Genomic DNA, 19,082 nt, shown 5'->3' on the forward strand with positions numbered 1-19,082 from the left:
GTACATACCTAACCCTAAACCTAACCATTACCAGTACATACCTAACCTTAAACCTAACCATTACCAGTACATACCTAACCATAAACCTAACCATTACCAGTACATACCTAACCCTAAACGTAACAAACAATTCGATTCAGTTTATCTATACAGCACCAAGTCACAACAGACGTCATCTCAGGGCACTGAACAGAAACGTTCACGTTATAAATGCGTTAGTAAAGTTATTTATCTAAGGAAGGAAGCCAGCAGATGAGTTGAGTCTTCATTTTATTGCAGTCTCCCATCCTGAGCAAGCACAAAGGAGACAAACACCTGACTGAACATTGTTAGATTTTCTAGTCGGATTATTGAGCATGAACTTTAATGTTTTGAACAACTTTGGCTATGGCTGCCTCAGGAGTTGGGGGAGAGGGCAGGCCCCAGAAACCATCTTATCACCAGCAAACTGGTTGGTCCACTATGTGAGTGTGCTGCTTATGGGACTGAGTTTGCTGTAGCTCCTCGGATTGATGAAGTCCTTTGGATGAAGGACGAAACGTCTCAACAACAACAAAAAAGAAACCATCCGGATGACATGACTGAACTTTGTTGGATTTATACCTGAATTATTGAGCATGAACTTTGACACAAAGGCAAGAGTGGAAAGGAAAAACTCCCTTTTAACAGGAAGAAACCTCCAGCAGAATCAGGCTCAGGACAAGCAAACATCTGCTTCGACCAGCTGGGTTTGAGAGAACAGGAAGGAGAAATGGACACAGAATGGCAGGTCCAGAATGGAGGCGAGCCTCCATTCAGACCTTAGTCCTAGTCCTAACCCACCAATGACACTTCTTCTTATGGGGCCTGGGCTTTGGACCCCATATGGAGCAGATGATCCTTACAATGTCGTAGGCTCACCTTTGATGGCAGCGGGTGATAATCAATCCACTTGAACGTTTGTAGAATATGGTACTTCACTTTGTTGGTACGTTGGTGTGGAAAAGTAATCAGCCCCTCACAAATGCCTTCAAATTTTAATTTCTTGTCACGTTTTAAGGTTTTAGACGATGAAAAAACGTTAATTAAAGAAAGATAATTAGAGTTACTTAGTATTATTACTTTTTCAATTGTTGGTTTGAACTGATTTTTGTATGAAAATAAATCATCTTTTGAAAACTGCATTTTCTTTTAACTCAGGTTATCTTTGTCTGATTAACATTTGTTTGATGATCTAAAAGATTTTTGTGACAAAAAGCAAACAAAAAATCAGAACACCAATAATTTTTCACAGCACTGCATATGAAAATAAGACTTGCTCCTTTTTTCACAGAGCAGATTACTCATGTGAAGAAGGGTGAATTGTGTGCACGTTGACAGAGGATTACACGTGCTGTTTCCATAACCTTTAACCACTGTGTTCTGGCTCAGGCCTGTCTGAATACTGACGCTTGGTCAGAGACGTTAAGGTGAGGCTGGAAGAGTTCCAGAAGAACTTTGTCTTGTTGCAGCAGCGGAATGACCCCAAGTCGGGTTCTGGTAAAAATGGTTCTTAAACAGAAAAAATCTGCAGGTCATGGAAACAATGCAGCGCAGACGCAGCACTGGTGGTGATAGAAGTGTACTGGCATGGTGTGTTATTTTCTTTTTTAGCACTGCGTTTCCCCAACTGTGGTACAAGTACTGCTGTGGGTACTCAGGATGCCTTTAGAAGAAGTGGTGGCGCAGAGGTTAGAGAGGGTGGGCCTGTGACTGGAAGGACGCCAGTTCAACTCCCCAGACCGACAACATCAAAATGTGGGTGTGAAAGGTGAAACACCCACACCTGACTCCACCCTCATTTTCCCCACTCTGGGCCCTTGAGCAAGGCCCTTGAGCAAGGCCCTTAACCCCCACCATCTGCTCCCCCAGGTGCCCTACATGGCAGCTCTCTGCTCCACACAGAGGGCTGTGGTAGCTCGGTGGTCTGTGGTCGCGTCAGGAAGGACATCCAGCGTAAAACTGCCAAGTCTTCAAGTGAGTTAGTTTGCTGTGGAGTGGCTGAGTGGTTGGGGCAGCTGTGGCTGAATAGTTAGAGCAGTCGTCCTCCAATGCAAGAGTTGGGGGTTCAAATCCACCAGCAGTCACATGCCGAAGTGTCCCTGGGCAAGACACTGAACCCCTCATAGCCTCTGATGTGTGTCCCATCAGTGTATGAATGTGATCTAAATAGCACTGATTAGTCTCATTAGAATGATTTGTTCAATTAGCTTTGTAGAGATCTAGTATAGAGCTGTATGAATGGGTACATGAGGCACAGATTGTAGTGTAAAGCGCTTTGAGTATCTTGAAATAAGATAGAAAGGTGCTATATAAGTACAGTCCATTTACCATTTACCATAAACCCCTGAGGAAGGGAGCAGCCGAAAGAAGAACAAAACAACAACAGTAATCCACTCATGCTGTAGTTGAGTAGGCGGCTGGGGGTGCGTTGTTAACCCGTGTGAAGGAGGCCATAAAGCAAGAGTAACTGACTGCATGCAGCATTGCTGTCTGCTGCCACCAACTTTACCAACTTTTGAGCTTTCTTATTTTATCTCATTCAAACTTCACACACTAATGATTTATTCAACCACCTGTCGCCACATTCTCACAGTCTGTGTGCTCAGGAATACCTCCTTCATTATCCTTGCCATCGGTGCAAAGGGTTTCCATGGCAACATGACACCCAGCTCCTCTCCATCCTGCCTGGCAGATGCAGTGCCATCCGCTGGTTTCCAGTGTGCATCGTCCGTTGTTGTTGCAGAGACCAGGGCAGCCCTCTGGGCACAAGGAACAAACAAGACAGTTAGAGACGGTGGAGACGTGGGGACAACAGGGACACATGGAGCGAGACAGGAAGTGTGAAATACACCTCAGTGTATGGATGTTTTTGAAGGCAGCTGATGATATTTTTGTACTGGAACAGTTGTTCTCATTTTTAAAGTGTTCAAAATATCAACATATTTATTGTTTCCCTCCCAGCTTTGAAAGGTTCTGAAACCAGCATGAGATGGGTTTTCTCCTCGGTGAGACAAAAACACAATGGATGGCAGCTTTGGACAGCACTGGGCTAGGTCTGTTAAAAGTTTGATTGATTCTGAGAGAAATCTGACAAACAGTGAAAAAACAACAACATAAATAAAGTCAAAAACAACGTGGACTCTCAGGATGGAGGTAGCCTGCACAGAAACAGAGCAGCAGGGTGGACGTTTGATCCTGCAGTCTTACTGGAACAGTGCTGCGGAACCGTTTCTTTCTAAGGGACCGTTTGAATTTTTGCAAAGTCCTCTGACTCCATCTGTAAATCCATTACTGATCACCGATCATAAAGATGTCTGTCGCTCTGTGGGCTTGTAGAAGCTGATTGTTGTACACCCTAACTCTAACGAAGTGGGGTCATTTGATTGATCCACATCTATCTTTCAGAATGGAGGAAGATCTTCCAGTTCTCAGGCTCCTCTCTTGTGGAACCTAATTACAGTTTCTGTCCGTGAGGCTGACACATTGACCAGTTTTAAGACTGGGATTAAGACTTTCCTTTATGATAAATCCTATAGTTAGGGTCGGCTTGGGTTTCCTGAGCTGTCCTGTACCCCATGCTGCTATAGGCTTAGACAACTAGAGGACAAATTGACTTAATTTCATCAAATGAATAGTTGTATTTGTAATTATTTATATCTTAACATGTTTTCTTTAACCCTAGTGAGGACCTGCCATTCTGTGTCCATTCCTCCGTCCTGTCCTCTCAAACTCCAACCTTCATCTGCCGGCTTCCTACCTTAGATAAATACTGTAATATCACTAATAGAATGTTTTATGTTTGTGAATGTTTCTGTTCAGTGCCCTGCGACACCTTCTGCTGTGACTTGGTGCTGTATAAATAAACTGAATTGAATATCAGCTTCTCCAGATTAGAGTGTTTAAGTACACGCGTTTGCTTTGCACTACGAAGTAAAAACAACTGCTCATTCATTTATCCTGTAAAATGCAGCATTCCTGTTTTCAACCTTTGCCTTGACCAACTCTTGTCACTCACCCTGACATTCAAACATTACGGACTCTGATCTTGGCTCAGAAACATGGATTACTGTCAATTTGATCACAAAATTACTATAATTGATCAATAATTGTCCCCTCAGAACGTGTTTTTGTTTTATTTATTATTTGAAATCACATTGCCAGACAGATTTTTTTTTGACCCGCTCCCCTCAGGAAGGAGGTTGAGGAGCATTAAGTGCAGAACCACTAGACTGAGGAACAGCTTCTACCCTGAGGCTGTTAAGACTCATGAATCTCTAACTAGAATAATCACTGTGAAAAATCACATCATGTTGCTGCTGATCTGTTTCATTTTGTTGATCTGTTGCAATGTTGCTGCTGATCTGTTTCATTTTGTTGCTGATCTGTTGCAGTGTTGCTGCTGATCTGTTTCATTTTGCTGTGTTCATACTCATCTGCTCACACAGTTCGTGCTGCTGTTCATTGTAATGTTTTTATGCTACCAGTGCTTGGTGTTTATTTAGTTGATGTTTTTCTTAGTTCATATCTTAGATGTTATTACTGTTTTTCTTATACATTTTATTGTTGGATGTAACTGGGACCCTGTGTACATTATTTTGTTCCACCACATGTACCACATGAGGTGGAATGACCAATAAAGAAACTCTGACTCTGAGATAAATGGATCCCAACGTCCACACTAGAAATTTTACAACTAATTTGTAACTTGATTTTAGAGGAGTTCACCATCTCATTTTGGTCTGAAGACCTTTCAGAAGCTTCTTCTAACAGACAACACACACTGGTTTTCACCAGATGAACCATAAAATATAGTAAATAAAGCTTTTAGCAGCTTTACTATAAAAAGTATTTGACTTCAAAAACCCACATTTGTTCAGTCATGACTTTAGGTCTGTGCGACGAGTCTTTTTGAAACAAATGAACTGACAGAGACGTTAAGCTGTAGTTTCACATGAACTGAGATCAAAACAATTAATCGTGTAGATGAAAAAAAACTGAAAGAATAAAAAAAGCTCAATGAAATAAAAGCATAAATAAAATTAAGGCCCCATCTACACTAAGCTATTTTTAAAAACTAAAAATGTCGATACCTCCAGTTCCACAGAGTTTGTGATAAAAAAAGGATTGGTCTTTGTGTGTTTATGCTGATTCAGCATCACATCATGATTTCCCTGGTTTAATATTTCTGTGTTATACATGTACATATACTTGTGTATACGGTCAGGATCAGAGTTTTTGTTTTATTGTTGACAGGCTTGTGGTTTTGTTGTGTTTGTTTTTGGTTATTCTGCTTGCTCCTCTGTGTTGCCTCCGAACCTTCATTTAGATTCTGTTCCTGTTTCCACAGGGTGTTTCCATTTTGCCTGGCACACCCATTAACACCCGAGCTGTTTCAGCTGCAGCCACTTCCCTCATTAGCCCCTGTCCATTTTTTAGACTATGGGAGGAAACCAGAGTAACCTGGAGGAAACCCATGCAAACACAAGGAGAACATGCAAACTCCACCCAGAAAGACTGCAGGACCTTCTCACCCTCCGTGCTAACCACTAAGCCGCCCTGCCCCACATTAGTATAGTTGCGTACTATAGTAGTTCAGACGTCATGTATTCCTTAGTGGAGCATTGTTAGGCTTTTATTCCATGTCCAGCTCCCCTCTGTGCCTCCCCGTGTCGTCATTCCTTCTTGTGCACAAAAGTAGCGATGTGCATTCTACGACTTTAACCATCCATGTATGTTCAGCTCAATTCAATTCAGTTTATGTCCCAATCAATTTCATCAAATAAGTATGTTAGTGATGTCTTCAGTTCCTTCATGTCCTCTTTAAAATCTGACAAGTGTACCGGCTTCGTTTCGTCTTCTTATGGTACTTTTAGATTTTCTTTAGCTGAAATATGTTGCTACTTTGAGCTTTTTAGCTAACCTTTGTCATTTTTTTAGCTATCATTTTAGCTCTTTTAAACTTATTTTTAGTGGTCTGCTTCTTTTAGCTGTAACAAGTCCATTTCAGCTTCTTCAGACAGTTTCAGCCTTCGTCCTATATTTCAACAGGACATGTCTGATTTGATGTGGTTAATGTGAACAGTGCGGTATACAGTATACTCTATACAGTATACAGTATAGAGTATACTCTATACAGTATACTGTATACAGTATACAGTACAGAGTATACTCTATACTGTATACAGTATACTCTATACTGTATACAGTATAGAGTATACTGTATACAGTATACTCTATACAGTATACAGTACAGAGTATACTCTATACTGTATACAGTATAGAGTATACTGTATACAGTATAGAGTAGACATTAGAGTATAATGTCTGATTTGATGTGGTTAATGTGAACAGTGCGGTATACAGTATACTCTATACTGTATACAGTATAGAGTATACTCTATACTGTATACAGTATAGAGTATACATTAGAGTATAATGTCTGATTTGATGTGGTTAATGTGAGCATTGCGGTATACAGTATACAGTATACTGTATACTGTATACTGTATACTGTATACAGTAGAGTAAGAGCACACCTAAGAGCGGTGTGTTCTTAGGTGTTTCTCTAAGAATAATGTAGAAGTTTTTATACTTTTCATAAAAGTAAAATCTGGAGTGGTTCAGATGGGGCCAAAAATTATACTGAAAACTTAAATAAATTTAAAAAAGGCTGATTTGGGTTTTCGTCTGTTTTCTTGTGGCTGCTCTGCTCTGCAGGAGTCACCACAGCGAGTGAACTCACACAGATGTGTGACACCCTTCCTGATGCAACCTGGGCTCAAACCTGCGGCTTCAGTGTTACAAGACGGCAGCACTGACCACCGCGCTACTACAGCCTCTCAAATGTGATTGTACGAAGTAAAACAAAATTGCTAACGTTCCTCTAAAGTTGCAATGTTTTAAAAACAAACATGAACACACAACACTACAGCCAATGATCAGGGCCACGCAACGAAAAACAGTCGGGAAGTTTTGACAGTTTCAAGATTAAAATGTAATTGTTAAAAATTAAGTGTAAATATTATTGGCAAAAGAAGTCACAATGTTGTTCAATGTTAAATAAGAAAAGGTTAACTCTGCCGTGCTCCTGAACTTGACCATACAGTAGTCCCTCTGTACTTCGCGGTTCATTTATTGCAGACTCACTCTATTGCAGTTTTTCAAAATAAGATTAGACATGACATACAATTGGCTGACTGATGGATGAGCCGCACGATCGGCATGGGATTTTTATTTAAAATAAATTATTGTAATTGATTCACCACCTGCTGCACCTTTGTGCAGCCCATAGCTGCAAAAAAAGTTTCCTCCTGCAGCTGATCAGCTGATCTCCGCTTGCAGGTGGCAGAGAGCTGAGTTTATGACACTCTGTCTCTTTTAGAGCCTTTAGAGTTTAGAAACATTGTTTAGAATATTGCAAGAGTGTGGGAAGGGTTTAAAACATATATATATATATATATATATGTACTAAAATGAACTACTACTTACTACTTGTACTACTATTCCTACCTCAGGAGTTTTTTTCACTTACCGCGGGGCTTCAGGGTGCGGCTCCCCAGCAATAAACGAGGGACTACTGTACTTGTTTTATTTGTTATCATTATTATATCTGAGAGTAATGAGTGAACTTCTACTGGGAGTAACTACAAATACCACTGAGTGTTCACTTCTGTGAACACTGTGGCTGAGTGACTGAGTCGCCTCCAATGCAAGAGTTATGGGTTCAATTCCACCAGCAGTCACATGCTGAAGTGTTCCTGGGCAAGACACTGAACCCCTCATCGCCTCCGATGTGTGTCCCATCGGTGTCTGAATGTGATAAAGCTCTGATTAGTCTTTGTGTAGATCTAGTATAGAGCTGTATGGATGTGTAAATGAGGACACAGATTGTTGTAAAGAGCTTTGAGCATCTCAATAAGATAGAAACTAAATAAGTACAATCCGTTTACTTCTAAATACTCTTTAAATTCCTGGTAGTTTAGTTTGCAGTAACCTTTTTACAGCAGAACAACATTGTACGCTATTTTTACAAGCTGCAGATGTTTGAGAGTTTTTTTAAGGTCAACATTCAGTGTTTTAGACTCTTATTGTGAAGGACTGGATGCAGTTTTGTAGGTTCTCTTGCAGACAGAGGAACAAACTTCACCTTGAACTGCTTCTAATGTTGTTTTGTAGTTAAACCCTGCACGTCCCCCACAGCTCTCAGACACAATAATAACAGCATGTGAATCCAACAGTCAGCTTTAAGAGCACAGCGTGGTTCACTTTGTCTGGTTTATAACATTTCAATTGAATTTCAATTCAGTTTATTTAGACAGCGTCAAGTCTCAACAGAAGTCGTCTCAGGGCACCGAACAGAAACATTCACATACATACAAAAGCCAATTAGTAAAAGTTTCTATTTAAGGAAGCCCAAAAGACAACTTGTATTTGTTTCTACATTGTGACTTTTTCAGTCAATAAATTTAAAACTTTGTGACTTCCTGATTCGTGCTCAGTAATCCAGGTAGAACAATCCAGCAACGTTAAGTCAGGTCGTCTGGACGGTTTCTTTTTGTTAAAATGTTTGGTCTTTCCAGAACCAGCTGAGCATCATCAAACTGGTTCACCCACTGAGTGGAGGTGCTCTTTATAAGACCGAGTTCCTCGTGGCTCCTCGGACTGATGAAGTCCTTTGGATGAAAGACGAAACGTTTCAACGAAAAGAAACCGTCCAGACGACCTGCCTTAACGTAGCTGGATTTATTCATGATGATTACACTTTACACCAAGAAACCTTTTCCCTAATTTTATTTTTCTAATTAGGCCTAATTATGTCCCTGGGAGTTTTTTCATTGTGTTTGTGAAAACAATGCACCTTAAAGGAACGTCTGAAATGTGGTTATACTGTGTTTGATTAAAATAAAGTATTTGTTTTTTATTAAATAAAGGAAAGAAATTCAATCAAAATCTGCTCAAAATAAAACAAACAAGCTAACAGTGATTGGTGGTAAATGTCCTCATACAAAAAATCACTTTAAAAATGAAAGATTCAATAATTAGTGCTCTTTGTACTTTAAACCAAAAGAAGTAAAATGCACAGAGCTGTTTAGAGTCCATGTGAAAACACAACAAGGAGGATGGTGGAGCACAAAGTTCAGGGAGGACGGCCTGCTGCCCAGTGCATGCCTCCAAAAACTTTACACTTCCCAGTTTGGACCTCAGTCACTGAAAAGAGTGAACGTGGCAGGAAGTGGGACAGAACCAAGCAAAGCTCAGCTAGAGACAAAACTAAAGCTGGAGGGAAACAACCAGACAGACAGGCAGACAGACAGACAGACAGACAGACAGGCAGAAGGCACAACAAAAACACCTCCACTTTATGACAACGTATGAATGCATTGTTATTTCGGGGTCTACTGGACGCCACTGTGTGCATTTTTATTGCAATCTTCAGTTTTTTTGTGTGAGAATCAGCAACAAAACAGGCATGATGAAACCAGAACAGAAACGCTGTAAAAGAATAAAAACACAAGAAGACTGCATGTGAACCGGATCAACAGCACTGAGAAAAATTCAAACATGAAAAAACAAATGGGAAAACAAATGCTGAGAAAACAAGTGAAAGTGAAAGTTAACAGAATGGAAGTTGGTTTTTTGGGACAGAAAAGCCTTTTTTTTATTTTTGGCTTGAGTTACCTTTATATCCTGAGATTAGGAGAGGGCAAAAGGGAGAGAGGGAGGAAAATTAGGGGAAAAATGTAAATTGAAATAAAAACAGCACTGCCAAATATATATTCTTTGGAATGAGAAGATGAGAGCAAAAGGAAGAAGGAAAGAAAGGAAAAGTTGGGATCAATGAAGAGGTTTCACACAGATGGGTCTATTCTTCACATATCCTGAGCTCAGGGAACATGGACACTGGTCTGCAGGACAGTCAATGTTCACCACTCAGGAACTGGTTTAGGCTTTCCTACATGTCACCTACAGGAGGTTGCACGATTATTCCCCTATCTTGGCATTCTCTGTGTTGTTGACTTAGAGAAGGGTGGTGGAGGGAGGGGCTTTAATCTAACACAAAAATACTTGAAAAAAGAACATCTCAGCGATCTTCGTGTATTCATCCTGGACATTTGGTCCATTTTTCATGACCAAACTGCTGCCATGTTGGATAGGAGCTAATTAAGACCCACCTTTTTAAATCAATCCAGAAATTCTCAGTTGGATTGAGGTCTGGACTTTGATGGGACCATTTTAGAAGAGTTACAGTTTGTGGTTCCACTTAAACCCCCTACTTAACATGGTCATGGTCTCATTCATTCCAGTCTTAAATCTCTGGTAGACTCAGTTTCCTCTCAAGTATTGCTCTGTATTTTGCATTTTATTTGTTCCTTAACTGACCAGTTTCCGAGTTCCTGCTCATGAAAAACACCCCCACAGCACAATGTTACCACCTCCATGCTTAGGGACGGTGTTCTCAGCATGGTGAGAGATGGGAGGTTTGCCTAAGGTGTTGTTCTTGACGTTTGGTCTCTTGTAACCACGGCAGTTTTCTTTTAGTCCCAGCTTCTAGAGGTCCTTTGATGAGATCGTCCCATCTCCAAGCTCCATCTTTGGCCCCCTGGATGTTTCTCTGATTAATGTTCTCCTTACCTGCTCCATGAGCTTTGGCAGACGTTCCTCTCTTGGCAGTTTGTTGTGACAGCATCAACTTTATGTTTTCTAATACTGGATCTAATGGAGCTTAGTTCAGGGTTCTGTGATATATAAAAAACCCACACCTAATCTTTACTGCTCTGCAACTTTATCTCTGATGTGTGTGGTGAGTTCCTTGGTCTTCATGATGCCTCTTGTTTGGTCGTAGCTCCCACTACTTTGAGGTGTTGAACTGGCGTTTTCTGAAAATGTACTGAACCTTTTTTATTTAAAACAGTACCTTCAAAATGCTCTGAACGTCTTTGAGTCATCATTTAATTTTGTGCATAATGTAATTAATTGTGATAAATCTCAAAAATATTTTGAGATTATTTGTGATTTAAATTTTTTATATTTGCCCAGCAGTAGTTTTAATTGTTTCATTTCTTCAGATTGTTTTATATTTTTTGCTCAGTTCTTTGTCCTGTGCTTGTTTTATGGTATAAAACTCTGGTCTGTCTTGTTGCTGGTTTTTAATGCTTCATAAAACCAGTGGTATGATATATGGCCTGTAAAGATGGGTCAAGTTGGGTCTTAGCAAACGGGGTGAATATATATGCGCACACCACTTTTCAGTTTTATATATACTGTATTTTCTGGCATATAAGTCACAGTTTTCTGCATAAATTTGTCAGTCCAGCAACTTAAACTCCAAAATGACTTATGTTTTTTTTTTCCATTTTCATAACTCAATTTTTGACTGACGCTTTAAATTTCTAAGAACTGCAACAGCGAGTCCTCCCGTGTCCGCTCGCTTCATTCAGCTGGTGCAGGAGGAGGAACGCTGGATGGATGGATGGATGGATGGATGGATGGATGGATGGATGGATGGATGGATGGATGGATGGATGGATGGTGCCGTGCCACCCCGGCTAAACGAAGCTGTTTTGACCATTAAATAAACACATAATAAACACTACGGGTCAGCGGTGATGCATAATAAATGCAACTTATACGCCAAAGCGACTTATATATGTTTTTTTTCTATTCACAATGCTTTTAATGACTGATGCGACTTATATGCCGGAAAATACAGTGCCCAAAACTGTTAACTAACATCACATTGACAATCCAATTAAATTTCAGGTTGTACAGCAAGAAAACATAAATTTATATTTAAGGGCTGAATACTTTTGTAACCCACTGTATGTGCTTGTGATGCAGTGACGCCAGCGGTTGACTTGAAGTAGATAAGAGGTGGTGGATCTTGGTAGTGTTTCTTAGAGCTAATAAAGCAGAATGTTACGTGAGTCACGTGTTAAAGACATGTTTAGCGGTCCACTCAGTTCAAATCCTCATGTTCTGAGGTATACAGTGCAGTTGCATACAGGTCTGTTTTCCCATCGTGCTTGTGGTCTCAACTATGTTCAGAACAACTGGCTAACTATAGGCTATCATCTGTCACATGATGAGTTCATATAAGAAAAATAATGTCTGCTTGGTTGTTTGGTCTCCTGTTCAGATTCTACCTGCTGACCCTAAAACTCACACAGGATGACAACCTCACTATGAGCCAGTGTGTAGATGGGCATTGAGAAGTCTTGGTGAGGTCTTCGCAGGTGGATTCTTCCTTACACAACATCAACCTACAATAGTTTTGAGCATGCACAAAACTTCCACAGTGATGCCAAGGTTGTTTATTTTGATGGCAACAGCATACCAAGGTTCTGGGTGCAGCAAAGCAACGGCATATCCAAGACATGAGGCCCAGATGCACCACTGCGCCTTGGTCAATGAGAATTTCAAGCTGGTGTGGCCATGCTGACCTCATGCCTGGGCTATGACCCCACCATGGCCACACAAAGCAGTAGAATCGTGATAGCATGACACGTCCAGGGCGGACACATTAGGCACGGTTAAGGTGCAGAAACACGTCTTGGAGATGCAAATAACAGCTCAAACAATTTTAGGGAGCGTTAAGAGCATAGCAGCATCATGACTGCCGTCAGACTCAAGTAGGTTTTCCAAACTCAGATCCATTCCAACAGGTCATTGACAAATGTGGATACAATTGTTGGTACACTTACAGAACACTGAAATAACATGTCATTTGTTGTGAAACATGATCCGGTTAAAGCCATGGTTCTCAAACTGTGGCACAAGTACTCAGGATCCCTCTGGCGGTACTCAGAACTCTTTTCTTTGATATAAACTATTTACAAGTTAAATAACAAGCCAGGCCTTAGGCTGAACGACTAACTATTCTTAGCAGCAAAAGATGCAAAACAGCTAAAAAATGTGATATTTTATTCTGTTGTTGGCGACAATGTTCTCAGTACTGAATATGTGGCACCATTATATTTTAAATGCACCCACCATCCATGTTAAGGGTTATGAATTCAGACATTATAACTGTTTAGGTCAGCTGTCAATATAAACTTGTACTACCGTTTGTTTTAAGTCTGTCCCGACAGGATGTACTTGAGAGAGCTTTTTTTGTTTGTGGTACTCAACATAAAACATTTTGCACACCACTGGTCATCTGAGTGAACAAAATACTGTGAAAGTAATGATTTGCTGAAGAGACGATTAATCTTTGCACTAAAGTCACGTTTTAAACTGTTTGACCTTAATTAGTATCACACGGGCCTACGTGGACACAAGAGGAAATGCATGTACAGGCTGACAGACGGTGTGGACAGGAGTAAAAGAGCCAAGGAAACCTTCCAAAACCATTTCAGGTAGGTCAAAGGTCGCCATGCGTCACTTCCTAATAACATCACCTGCTGCAGTTTGAATCATAATGATGAAGACTCAGGATGCTCCACCAGAGACAGAAAAACTAACAGCCCCACGAGACTTTACTATAAAATGCTTTGAGACAAGAACCACAGCTTCTGGGCTAATGAGACAAAACTGAGCTTTTTGTTCAATTACATCAGTTTTTTTATTTCCGTTATTTCATTATTGTCGTGGAAGGGTACCAACAAATGTACCTGTGTTTGTAGGTGTGGTGAATGTAGGGGGGTCATCATGCAGCGTAAAGGTAGAGTTAACAAAACAGCAATTTATAGAAGTCCTTCAGAAACTTGTATGAATTAAAGGCAGTAAATGATCCACACAGTGGCCTTTAATGAACCCTCAACTCAAAGTTCGAGCTTCCAAGTGAATTTACTGAAACCCATGATTTAAATCAGGGTGCCCCCACTCTGTGAGCTACTTTAAAATGACCAAGTCACATTGTTCTACCCATAATACCTTTGAGGTCGACATACTGAGCACCCCTGATGTAACGATTCCACACAGAAACATGTGACTTGTAATTACAGAATTAGTTGTTAATCCACACAGTGTGACTTGCACAGAGGTGGAAAGTATTTAATTTACTTGTGATAGTGTCACTGAATGATAATTTGTGTACATTATTATTTTATAGAAGAGTGTTAAAATCTGTATTTTACCTTTACTTGATTATGTTTTAAGTACTGAACTTTATATCATTTGAAATTGCATTAGTTACTGAGCAAAACAAGATGGAAAAATAAAAAAAGTGAATTAAAATGAAAAGCGGTCCAACCATCTAGCAGACCACTGATAATGCACGAGAACCTCATGGAAGCTGAAGGTCTTGTTATTAGAAGGATGACACGGACGTACAGGAACGCTGTGGCTACAAAAATAACTGTAAAAAATAAAAAGCAAGGCAGACAAATATTTATTTTGTATCCAACTTTATGTTTTATTTTTATTCAACATGTTTTGCTATCTGATAACTTCAACCGTGTAGCATAGGACACATTAAATATATAATATATATAATGTGTGCGTTTATAATACAGGTTTTATGATGCAACTGCATTAATAATTTGTGTGGCATTTGATTTAAGACCAACACTAACTAACTAACCAACTAACCAACTAACCAACTAACCAACTAACTAACTAACTAACTAACTAACTAACTAACTAACTAACTAACTAACTATTGTTTTTAGTGCGCCCTACACGAGAGACCTCTTTCCACTGGTTAAAAAAGTAATTTTTACTTTAAGCACATTTTAATTATTTGTTTTTTCATAGATAGTTTTTTATACAACTGTACTTCCTAAGTAAAATGTCAACAGCTGAACTGTACTTGTACTGTAGTACATTATTTTAGTTTTTTTCCACCCGTCCATGTAAATGTGTGGAAGAGCCGAGCTGACTGTGGAGGGTTTGGCAACTTTAGACTCTTTAAACGGGAAAGTTTAAAATGCTGAAGGGTCACAGAGTTTCACACTAACTGGTCATACTAGTTTTAAAACCTGCTGCTGGTTAGTGTTAGTTTGAGGAGGTTTAAATGGCTCAGCTGATGATCCCACGTGACTTTTTAAAGAAAATGAATTAAAAAAAGAAGCTGAATCTGAGGAAAAGGAAACAAACACAATCCAGTTTCATTGAAAGCGAGTCCTTGATGTAAAACTCCTCTCCAACATGTTGCTGTGCAACAGACAAAAACAGCCCGCGGACAGGAGACGATACACAAAGATTAGACTAGAAACTGAAAAGAAATCCAACATGTTGTGGATATCAAGATTACAGCAGTCAACTCTTGAATAAATAAGGAAATCAAGTGAAGCAGCCACATCTTCATCATGAAGAGCGAAAAGCAAAACAAGGAGGAGGATGAAATTCAGTTGGGATGAAGTAAAGATGAGAAAACAGTACAGTACCTTTCACTCTAACGTCCGGATTGTGTGCTTTGTGAAAGGTGAAAGAAATGGAACAGAAAAGAAGACAAATAGAAAGAGAGAGCATTTAGTTCAGAAAACAGGCTGCAGAAAAAAGTCAAGAGTCGGACACAGAGTTTTCCAGTCAAAAAGAGAAATAAAAAGAAACTATACTGGAAATATAAATAATGACCATAATTATAAGAAACTCAAATGTATTTCTTGTCAAACGCTTGAGATAAACGTCTAAAAAAGAAAAGCAGACTCAAAACCAACTTTTGTGAATATTTAAATGGGTCTTTATTTTGATTATGTACAAATGAAATACCTGCGTATCAAGACACTTTTACTTAGAAAACATGAAATCCAACTGGTTCCTGTTTGAGTAATGTTTAGGACTTGTTTGGTTTGTTTTTATACTTATAAATTATTGTATTTGTTTTTAATCCATTATGGAAAAACAAACCTCTCATACTTGAACCTAGCACAGCTATTCTTGAACTTGTTTGTGTTTTTAAGGTTGGAGTGCATCCAGAAAGATGTAAAAACACGTGCAACTCTCACTGACGGCTTCGGCCAGTCAGAGCCAAGGGCCTGGCTGCTAACTGGGAACGAAACCAGCTGGACATGGAGAAGTAACCACTGCATGTGAATGTGTTACACTGTAAAAACGATGGGCCAACTCATGTCCCGTGTAGCACATTTATTTTGTTTAAAAACTGCAAAACAGAAAAATAGAGATGAGCAAGCGTGTGCTCAGTGTGTCTGTACACCGCCTCGTCTGCACCTTACAACAACCAGGGCACACCATTCATACTGTCAGCATCTCTCCTGTAACTAGCAGCATCACTGTGTCTATATTTATAGTTTTATATCATTCATATCATTGTTTACAGTCACTATTTTATCCTTTGAAGAGCTACACTTACAAACTGTGTTTATTAAACTAAATATATTTTAAACCAGTGCCTTTTACTGGATTCACCCTTAATGAGATAAATCTAAAACAACCTAAAAAAAAACACTTAATGCACATTTAACCCAAAATACATGTGGACAATACGGACTTTCATCACGGCCTAATTACTGGATTAACGCGTGCTCTTTAGCTTAGCTTTACTCTTATTACACCAGCACCTCATGACACGACACATTTACTGGTTCAACAAAGGTTGTGGCCATAAACTCAAGTCTTCACAGAACTCATGTGCATTTCTTCGCAGTTATCTCATTTGAACTCACAACTGCATGAAACAGTTTTCTGGTTTATTACAACGAATGACACGGACTGTCAGTCCATCACTGTAGCTACATAACGTGGCGAGTTGCTCTAAAAACGTACAACTTATGAATTCACGCATTAGCGCAACATCTGTTATGCTCTAAGGCACTTATGATCTATGACTACTGTTATTACTGATACAGAAGTTACAGCACAGCTTAATGCAAAATGGAAAAATACAGATCTGTGTCTGTACGCTGCCTCATCACGTACTAACTAAACTTCTGCCGGTGTGTCAGCTGGTGTGAGGTACAGAGTGCCCTCTGCTGGCCAAACCTGTATTACAATATTTTATAGCAAACTAGGCAAACAATCCAACATTTTTCAGTCAGGTCATCTGAACAGTTTCTTTTTGTTTTTGTGCTGAAACGTTTCACCTTCCATCCAGAAGGCTTCATCAGTCAAGGAAACACACAACATAAAACTGTCTTCCCCCAAACAGCTTACTCCAAAGTGGAACAAACCAGTTATGTTGGTGCTAAGATGGTCTCTTTGGCACGCCCCCTCCTCTTGTGCCAGCCCTCTTCTTCGTTGACAGTCATATCGAACTGGTTCAAAACCAAAAGAAGGTCCACGCTCAATAATCCTTTTTTTTTTTTTGGTTTTGAACCAGTTTGATATGACTGTCAACGAGGAAGAGGGCCGGCACAAGAGGAGGGGGCGTGCCAAAGACACCATCTTAGCACCAACATAACTGGTTTGTTCCATTTTGGAGTAAGCTGTTTGGGGGAAGAATCAGTGTTGTGTTGTGTGTTTCCTTGACTGATGAAGCCTTCTGGATGGAAGGTGAAACGTTTCAGAACAAAAATAAACTGTCCAGATGACCTGACTGAAAGTTGTTGGATTGTATACCTGGATTATTGAGCATGGACCTGTTTTTTAGGCAAACAATAGTTCTAGTAACATTAAGTATAAAAATAAAATGGGGGAGCAACTACTTTCACATATTCATCTATATTATAGTGCCACAAATGGGTAAATAAAATACAAATAATAATAATTTTAAGACCAAGATAAGGTGAACTCATTCATCGTGTCCAAATGAACGACATGGAGTCCACCTTTCAAAATCCCAATGTGAGCTGGGTTTCTCTTCTAGAGGGGCTAAACTCAGGCTGGTGCTACAGCTGGATCTTAACTGCTTTTATTTTATTTTATTTTAACAAAGGACAGCCGACTCAGAGTCATGTCATTATGTCACATTAAACCTCTCTTTAGTAAATATTTGTTCCACTCTCTGAAATGTGTTCAAACAATTGTGACAAATGTCATTTACTTAAATGAAATCTAAAAATGTACTTTTACACATTATTCAGTTCAACCAAAAACAAAAAACAGTACAATGAGTTTCAGGTTGATGTTAATAAGATCAGTATAATGAGACTTATATTCCCACATGTTCCACTAGTGGGGAATTTGTAATCCTAAATAGTGTGATCTCCCTTATTGTTCCTATTCCATCTGGTTTATTGCCAGGAAAAGGCACAAAACAGTTTTAAAGCTAAAAAAAAACCAACCGATTTTTTCTCATTTCCCAAGATGAACGATGTCCAACTAGTGACGCAGCCGCTTGGCAAGTAGAACATAGAGAATCTTTGCAATATAACGTTTTAGTTTGTAACAAACTTTTTAAAATTATAACCAATGAACACTACATGTTTTTCTCTTACTGCTGGGAGTGATATCATGTTTAAGTGAAAAAAAACAACAACAAAAAAACGGAGGCACAAACAAAAGTTTGCACCCCCACTTTAACAAATGAAGAAGTAGCTACTCCACTGACTAAGAATTCCCTTTCCTTAAAAAGTGGTTTAACATCAAAGTAAATAACAAGAACGATTTGCTGCACATTGACGGAGAGTTTCATCCACAATGTAGGTGAAGTGGCTATATCTGGGCATTGTACGGACGAGGTCGTCCCATATGGCTGGCATGCACGGATTAGGGATGACTGCGGAATACCCAGCCTGTTAGCCAGCTTCCTCTGAAAGGCTGCAGTTGCAGGGAACCACAGCAAGGTGGGGACTTGAAGTGGCACCATCATGTGTTTCCTCCTAGTTATGCTGTGTAATGTTGAGGCCATTTCAGTGCAGAGTTCCAAAAGGACGGCACTGGAATAGGTGTGATCTCCAAGAGCACTTTAACTACCAGTTAGTCTATTGATGATACAGTATCTTCCAGCAGCACCAAAGCTGCTATTGTTCCACAAATATGCACAACTTATTATAGATAGTGTATTTCTGAACATGTGTCATTGTCACTTTACCACTTGCTCTTGTTGAGGGCGGATGCCTCTTCCCCTCCTCTCCTCTCCTGTTCTCCGCTTTGCTTTGCTGCTCTGTCCTGTCTGTGAAGTTGCTTCAGAGCCTCTCTCTACATATCTTCCGAACCATAATTTTGCTATGGATTTGCTCAGTTGGTCAGTTCAACACAAATGACAAAATTTTCTCAACGAT

Source organism: Nematolebias whitei, chromosome 16 (genome assembly GCF_014905685.2).
Source record: "Nematolebias whitei isolate Nwh7 chromosome 16, NemWhi1, whole genome shotgun sequence".
In the NCBI taxonomy this organism is placed as follows: domain Eukaryota; kingdom Metazoa; phylum Chordata; class Actinopteri; order Cyprinodontiformes; family Rivulidae; genus Nematolebias; species Nematolebias whitei.